The 9,300-nt window shown below is 36.0% G+C and overlaps 1 protein-coding gene across 1 annotated transcript in view; it reads right to left on the minus strand.

The window, feature by feature from the left end:
• Nucleotides 1-9,300, minus strand: part of LOC127835053 (uncharacterized) — a 443,836-nt gene that overhangs the window by 260,703 nt on the left and 173,833 nt on the right. The window lies entirely within an intron of this gene.

The following is a 9,300-nucleotide window of genomic DNA, read 5'->3' on the forward strand; positions in this document are numbered from 1 at the left end:
TATTTAACTTACTGTTATTGATTAAATTGTGTTCGCATTTTGTTATTATTTATTATTATTTATTTATTTATTGACCCGAGATAAAAAAAAATATGCAAATACCTTTCTTTAATGTATACATGTACTAGTTTTGTTCATTGAGCTTTCTGGTTAACGATATTTAAAATAGTTTTTGTTCAATTCTGAGGGTCAGGGCATGGTTATACACATGCAGGGGCGTACCTGCTATTAGAAACAGCAGGCCCGGGCCTACATTTTGTTTTGAAACATGAACAAATTAAAATGCTTCAACTTCGAAAAAAACATTAAAATGTTGACCCTAAGGGGGATGAGGTGTTAGAAATCTGCATTTCGTATTAACATAATCCACAGACAATGGAGTTTGGTCTTGTTCAAAGGACATATCTTCCAATTATTGACTCTACTTCTTGCTATGTCGCTACTTTTCACGTGACTTGCTGTAACAAGTTTACATAGATCTACATGTAGATCTACTTGTCTCCCTTTCAACACCACAGTAAGTTGTAATCAATTAGCGTTGGATTTTAAAGAAACATTCCGAATGGTGTTTATGACCGCGGAAAATTTAAATGGAGCACTTGCCCCCGTATCCCGATCTATTGACTGATCTGGGTCGGTTCGGTCCCTTGATGCCGAACAAAAAAACGTGTTGTTATAGACATGCAGACAGAATTATTGGAAAGCATTGCCATGGTTTGACTTGTGAATAAGTGGAGTGTTACACTTTTAAATGTTTCTCTGTTCCATATTGTTTTACAATTTAGTTCTCTGGTATAAAGATAATACTGTAAAATTTAGTTCTCTGACACTGAGATAAGACAGTAAAATATCAAAGAAAAACAGGCCAAAGTCTTATATTTTCTTACCTTATAATTTGCCTAGATGTGCTTCAAATCTCACCACAGGCGTTATAGGATTTAAACTTTTTCCGGGGGAGGACCCCCGTACCCCCATTTTTATGTATAATATCCGGGCCTACAGCTCGAAAATTGCTAGCTATGCCCCTGACACGTAATACGCACGCTTTGTTTTGTTTCAGGTAAAATAACTTCACCAAAAAGTAAATGTAGGTCAGTGTTTTTTCCACCATTTTGGGAATGGGGCGAGGTCCCTTTGGATTGAGAAAATTTGCGGCGTTTTGACTAAAAGTGGGAAATTAATGTGTTGTTTTAAATGCTTCAAAATAATTGAGAATACAAGTGTTTTAAGTAGTATATTTACTAAGGTTGAAATTATATGGATATAAGATGAACGAAATATGGAGTCCTTCCATGTTTGTTTTGAAACATTCCATTGGAAATTTTTAACTTCCATTTGTGAAAAATATATACTTTTTTCCATTAGGAATGGGACCGATTACCGGACCCGATTTTGAATGAAAGAAAAAACACTGTAGGTATATGGATATTTTTCTAAAACCCTATCGCTGGAGCGACAGCAATTAGTGTAGGTTTGCCTTTCACTAATCCGCCTGTCTGTATGTTAGTACATATGCAAAACTAGATCCAAAACTTACCACACAATTGATGCCTGTCCTTTGATGGAACTCGATATACATATAAGACGACAGTTAAAGATTATTTATTCTTTGCCCAATTGGTGTCACTTATGGACAAATTGCAGGTCATTTTTGCTACAAAACCTCTAAAAAAAACATAAAATAATAACTCATAAGTACGCATGACATAATCACAAAACTTAGTATACAATTTTTTTCCCCGTCTGTCCGCCTATCAATACATATTTAATTTATGCGTCAGCTCAAATTGAAATTACTGGAAAATTGCATAGAATACGATCTTTTAATGTTAACATAAATTGGGAGTTCGTCAGCCACATCTGAATTAACTGGAAAACGCCATTAAATGCGATCTTAAAACTTTAACATACATTGGGAGTTCGTTAGCCACAACTAAAAAACCTGGCAAATGCCATTAAATGCGATCTTACAACTTTCACACAATTGGGAGTTCGTCAGCGACAACTACAATAACTGGAAAATGCCATTAAATGCGATCTTAAAACTTTTACACAAAGTGGGAGTTCGTCAGCCACAAGTACAATTACTAAAAAATGACATAAAATGCGATCTTAAAACTTTTACCCAAATTGGGAATTCGTCAGCCACAACTACAAAAACTGGAAAATGCGATTAAATGCGGTCTTAAAACTTTCACACAAATTGGGAGTTCGTCAGCCACAACTACAATAACTGGAAAATGCCATAAAATGCGATCTTAAAACTTTCACACAAATCGGGAGCTCGTCAGCCACTACTACAATATCTGGAAAATGACATTAAATGCGATCTTAAAACTTTCCCATCAATTGTGAGTGATGAGAGGATTAAGCATTACCTATAGTTTCTCCAGAGATTGTAGTGAGGTGTCTGTTCTTATAATAACATACTATACAATTATGAACACGTTTGAAAAGTGTGTAGGATATTAAAATTAAAGTTGGAGACTTGTCGGAGAGGCAGGTTCATGCGGAGTGCATTTTTTTATATCAACAATGGCCAATCGTCGGCCGAATATTAACAAATGGGTTTCTATTTCATTGATAAATATACAAGGTATTAAGAAAACTGTACATTTTTCACTTGGTGTTGTTATCAAAAGTTTCATTATGAAGCACGCCGAGGTGTGGCGAATATTCAGTAACAAAATCGTCTTGGTGTTGCAGCTTACGTATAAGGGATCTTGTTCCCGTTTTGATAAATTGACCAAATTAAAAACAATGTTTCAGATTCGAAAATTTTCGTTGAAGTTATGATATTTTTGAGGAAACAGTAATACGGAACATTAACCATGCTCTGAAATATCCCTTATATGCATGTTTTGACGATGTAAAAACCTGAACATTTGAAAGCGTTGCAACGCGAAACGATTTAATAATTTGGAGAGTTTTGTTGTTGTCGTTTAATTTTGTGACACTACGGGATTTCTTATATAAAGTATAAAATACAACTATCATGGTATGAGCACGGATGGCCGAGCGGTCTAAGCGAGACTTTTACTCCAGGGGTCAGTGGTTCGTGCTCCGTTGAGGGTTACTTTTTTATTGTGTTTCTTTTTTCTTTTTTTTACTAGAGCTTATTAGATCCACTGTTTACATTTATCAATATAAAGCATTTTATGACAAACTTCAATACATTCATTAATCTGTGAAAAGGCCCCTTTAATGCTTTTGTTGTCACAAATGCGATTTATGTTTCGATATTTAACGAAGCTTATTAATGCAATTGTCTTATAACACGGTGTAAAACCATATCGGTACCCCTCTCAGATGCGGTACTGGTCATTTTCGGATACAAACATGGTTCTGTATGGATTGTCACGGGTCATTCAAAGTAAGTATCGCACGGAACATTAGAAACATTATGATTTGTAGTAACAGTCGAAACTAGAATTCGAATTAATGAGGACCAAAAATATACTTAACATGTTTAATAATCAATATTTTAAAACAGTTACACATACAATCAAACAAATACCATAAACTAGATGTATATTTTATCAGCCCGTTTTTTCGTACCATATTCACGGGTACATATTAGAAACAGCACTATGAAATATAACATACATAAGCATTATACGCACATCTACAAAACACGCAAGAGTACGGAATCCGGATAGTGTCATCTATAATCTCGCCTTTTTTCATTAAGGGCGACACACGACACACGAGGCGATACACGATATTTTGCGCGACAGTCGCGGCGACGCACGATATTTTGCGCGACAGTCGCGGCGACGCTGGATATATTTTACACGATATATCGCCTTTTGGCTACCTACACAAGGGCAATATTTCGTGGTACATTCTTGTGGGTCGCTTTGTGTATCGCGCAAAATATTGTGCGTCGCCGCGACGGTCGTGCAAAATATCGTGTATCGCTTCATGTGTCGCCATTGATGAAAGAAGGGCGAGATTATAGATGGCAGTATCCGGATTTTGTAATAAGGATTTGACTTGTATTTGCAGTGTGTACTCCATTGCAAGGGGTTTAATGTTTATCGTAGATTAAACGGTGTAGGCGTTGTTATTATTCCAATAGTACTCGCGCAACGCCTATTTTCCAAGAAAACTACCAGTACATTTAGATCAGCGCCGAGTTTACGTGTCAATAGTACGGTAGTGGATGCAAGTGATTTATGGTAATATCTTAACCATTTTCATCGAGGACATTGTAATGGGTAAGTCATTGGGAGGATTCATGTATAAAGTTTTTGATCATTTATTTAAAATAGTTATATTATAAGCGTAATAAGATCTTTTTTCCAAGAAAATACGTATTAATCCATTTCGATAAATGAACTGTATTTATTACATGGTTAGCGGCGCATTTGGTTATTTAATGATTCATTCGAGAAATTTCTTATGCAAAGATCTCTTTTTACTGTACACATGAAGTTGTAATTATTTATTGCTATTGTTGTTTGTAACGATATCTAATGTAATTGAGTTTTATTGTATTTCTTATGGTCAATGCATGATATTTAAACGCACGTTTTGTTTTGTTTCAGGTAACGTGACTTCTCCGAAAAGGGTAGGTAGGTATAGAGCTGTTTTTCTAATTCTCTACTTTTGTGAGGACAGTAATAACTGTTTTGCTTTCACCAAATCACATGTCTGTCCGATTGTCTGTTTGTCCGTATGCAAAATTTGATCCTACGCTTACTAAACAATAAGATAATTGCATGTAAAGGACCTTGATTTACATATACGACAGTAGTTGAAGATTAGGCATGACGGTATGTTTCACTAATGGACAAAGTGCGTGTTATTTTGCTATATTAAACAAACTTTATAAAAAAAAAAAATTCAAAAAGTACGCAAACATATTCATGAAACTAAGTATTTTATATGAAATTATGCTTTCAATTTGTCCATTTATAAATCCGCTTTTTTGTTATTTCGTCAGCATAAACTGAAATAATTCGCAAATGACATAACATGTGATCTCGAAACTTTAACGCAAATTGCATTTTATCTATTGGGAGATAAATGGTGAGGTGACTGTTGTTCCAGTAAAATTTGACTTCTGTGAAAAAGGGGGTTTAATGCATGTGCGTAAAGTGCCGTCCCAGAGTAGCCTGTGCAGTCCGCACAGGCTAATCAGGGACGACACTTTCCACTGTTATGGTATTTTTCGTTTAAAGGTAGTCTCTTCTTAGCACAACTCCAGTTTAGGCGGAAAGTGTCGTCCCTGATTAGCCTGTGCGGACTGCACAGGTTAATCTGGGACGGCACTTTAATCAAATGCACTAAACCCCCTTTTCAAAGAGCGCGACACAAGAATATAAAATATAATCATGAAAGGTGGAGCTCGTAGGAGGAACAATGCCATTTTTAGGTGGATTTGTTCAACAATGTTCGGCCGAATGTTTACACATATAAAAACTGGGTTTCTATTTCTTTCATGAATTGAAATAGTATTTTTAAAACAATTAGCATACTTTGCACGTGGTATTTGTATTTGATTCATCCTGAAGCACGGTGTGTGCGAATATTCATTAACAACTCGTATTAGTATTGTAAGTTGCCTTATTATTGTGTTGTACACAAATGCGATTTATTTGTCGATATTTAACCAAGCAATTAGTGAAAATTGTATTTTTCGAGATTAATTTATATTGACAGTGTAAGCTTAAGTCAATAGCTTTCGGCCTTTGACTGTCTTCACTCCACTAATGAACCCTATTTGAATGATTAATAGCATCATTTTAACATCAAAGTGTTACGTTTCGTGATTAATTCACACGTATCATAACTATTCAAGTTAATACTTCAAAGACATGAAAAAAATCTGCATCCCAAACTAAAAATTGTATTCCTTTACTCATAATGCAAATACAGTAACAGTAGATTACTGATTATTGGATTGATTTATAAAAAAATACTCGTACGGTCTATTGAGGTAGCTAGGCAATGCATTGTAATGCTAAGTCTCTATATTGGGAGATAAAAATGAAACTCACAATTTTGGTCACAAGAAATGACGTTGTATTGCGTTTTATTTTTAGTAAACGAACTTAATTGATACTGCTTTCTGTCACGCCATCGGCGCATGGTGGACATCATTTTTCAGAACATGCTATAATGCTGTCAACGATTCATATTATAAATGAGCGAAGACTGGTCTGTTCTGTTGCTCGGCAGTGTCTGTTTGGCCGCTATTTCATCAGTTACCATAATAAATGTTAATTTAATGCTAGGGCCTATCGGAGTCAGGCCACACTATCATAACATCCAAATATAGGAGGGTAGGCAGACCGAATTACAGCCAGGATCAGAGAGAATTTGAATACAGAAACATTTTATTTAAAAAAAATCACATATTTCATGATTTCATTTTAACGTGCCAGAGGGAATTGCAAGTTCTGTAAAATCAAAATATTTTTTTTTTATTTTAGCCCTCAATTTAATCATAATCACCGTTGCAACTAATCATGTTTTCAAAGATACTGCTACGAGAGTGTTTATACCTGCAAAAAGGTTTTATCAGCCCTGCTAATTACGGCATGTATCAAGGTTATAAAATATATGCAACTGATTTCTTCTACGCTGTAGAAGTAATCCCCGTACATTTCACCATTGCTGTCATATTTTGGTCTTCATAATCTGCAAGCAGTGTTACTATTATTTGTTGTGTGGATAAAACATATTCACGATCCTTATTGCACCTAGTTTGTTTGACACATTTGTGTCGATGCATCGCTTACGTGAAAGTAAGATTTCTTATAACGAAATAACATATTGTCTGTTCGTTTCATACTATCCAATGCGGCACGTTAATTTTAAAATAAATGGGGTTTCTGTTATAAAAGTAGTGAATAAAATAAAGATAGTTTCTCCTAAACGGGTTCTGGAGTTTCACTGTTTGCGATATGTTTAGATTTAAACAAATTGAACAGCTACTCAATAATCACACGAGGCTTCGACACGTGCTCGGGTTTAAATTGATATTGTTAACAAATTGTGCTTTTATTCTTATATATATTTGACGTAAAAACCCTGTTTTGTTCTTTTTTTAGAGCTACATGTTTTCAGTGCTTTATATCGGAATGAATTTAACGTTATGTCAATGAACAGTGACGTCACAAAAAATTCCGGTCGCCGGCCGATTTATCCGATCTCCAGGCATCGGGAAAACTGGACACGTCGGCGCCGCTGAGTGACACAGTTTAATACCTCAGTCACAAATAGAGACCAATCACCGTCCGATGAGCGGACGACGCATTTTTCTGATCATCGGGCTTGCGCCTGGCCGATGATCGCACGGTCACAGGGTCATTTTGTAGCATCGGGCAACGTCCGGAGTAATTTTAAGTTTTACTTAAAATTTTACCGAACGTCGGGCCAGGGTATTAATCGAGTTGAGATCGAAAGAAGATCGGACGATCAACGCACCGTTATTTCCCGGCGATCGCCAGACATGGATTCGATGTACGTGTATCATGACGAGCTCCGTCCGGCGTTCGTCAGTCATCATGCGGAGGCCCTTCAGCCATCAGACGATCTCCGGCCGATGTTTTTGTCCCTGGGAAATACCTTGATTTTTGCCGATACACGTACAATAGATTCGATGTCGAGCGATCGCCGTGCGATAACCGGGCGTTGATCGTGCGATCTTTTTTTCGATCTCAATTTGTTTCCTTCCAGGGCCCAACGACAGGTAATTTTTTAGTGAGACTTAAATTTAAACCGGACGCCGCCCGATGCTACAAATACAAAATGACCCGGTGACCGTGCGATCATTGGCCGAGCGCCAGCCCGATGAGCGTAAAATTACGTCGTCCGCTGATCGGACTCTATTTGTGACTGAGGTATTAGTTATACGTTTTATCACGCTTGGTTTGTGAAACCGTTGCCTGGAAGACCCAAAGTCCATTGACTACGATATTTGTTGTATCACTTTAACAATGAAGTATACACAATGGTGCAGGGTGAAACTTTTTCAATTAAGCCACAAAGGACAAAACAACTGAAATAAAATCGGATTGGTGAATTTTAAAAGGACATGAGCGCCATATTTATGTATCTTTCTTGTTTCTATCTTAAATACTTTAACTTTTCGGACACTCCAAAGTCTCTGATACCCTCTTTTTTAGTCAAAATACTTTTTCGAACATATATTTGTTCCCGTATTATTTTCGGATAGTTGCGTTTTTTTCAGAATTCACCTTATTTGCGTAGACCCCATTACACATCAGGCACATGTCTTTTAAACTGATGACTGAAATAAAACCAAGCAAATGTCTACAAGAAGTCGATAGGCCGCTAAGTTTGCCTTATTTAGGTAAATAGCAATCTTTACTTTATATAGGTAGTGGATTCTCGCGATAACGTTAACCCATTTATGCATAGCATCTAGAAACAAAAGGCCTTGGCAAACAGCGTAGACCCAGATGAGACGCCACATGATGCGGCGTCTCATCATGGTCTGCGCTGTTTGCTTATAGGAAGTTCTGTAAGAAGTATTCTAAATATAGAAATAAATATACTAGACATCCCTAATTTTGGAAATAAATTGATCCCATTTAGAAGGATGGGAGAGTCCACTAAGAATAAATGGGTTAAGACGTTTTTCGTTAGGAAACGGATCAAGTATCATTTAGAGAACAACGTTTCCCATTTATTTATTGGCAAATTTGATAATCGCAATTCTTAAAAAATACGTCCTCTGTTGGTTAATGCCAGTTTACTAAATTAGTATTGTCAATACTCAATTAAAATGCTCGCGCTGGTAAACTGAAGTGTGACAAATAGGACAGACAGACAGTTTAGTTTGACTTGTACAATGTACATCGTCAACAACACATAATAAAAACAGTACAATGACAGTAGGCTCCAGTTGTATTTCATTATATTAATAGCTATTAAAGACAACTATTCAATAACTAACAACTCATCATAATTAGCGTACTGAAAGTTTATGTTAGTTGAATGTAAACAATTAAAGGTTCATACTACTGTATATGAACTGACAAAATAAACACAAATGTTCGCCTTTCCAAGATCTATATTCGATTTAACGTGAAAAGTTACGCAAAGGGTCTTTTTCACGTTTTGGAAATTGACAAAATAAAAAAATTGTTTCAGATTCGCACATGTTCGTTGTAGTTATGATATTTGTGAGGAAACAGTAATACTGAACATTAACCATGCTCGAAAATATACATTATATACATCATTAGACGATTTAAAAACCGGAAAATTATAAAGCGTTGCTACACGAAAAGATTGAATAATTTAGACAGTTCTATTTTTGTC

The sequence above is a fragment of the Dreissena polymorpha genome, chromosome 6 (assembly GCF_020536995.1).
Source record: "Dreissena polymorpha isolate Duluth1 chromosome 6, UMN_Dpol_1.0, whole genome shotgun sequence".
NCBI lineage: Eukaryota > Metazoa > Mollusca > Bivalvia > Myida > Dreissenidae > Dreissena > Dreissena polymorpha.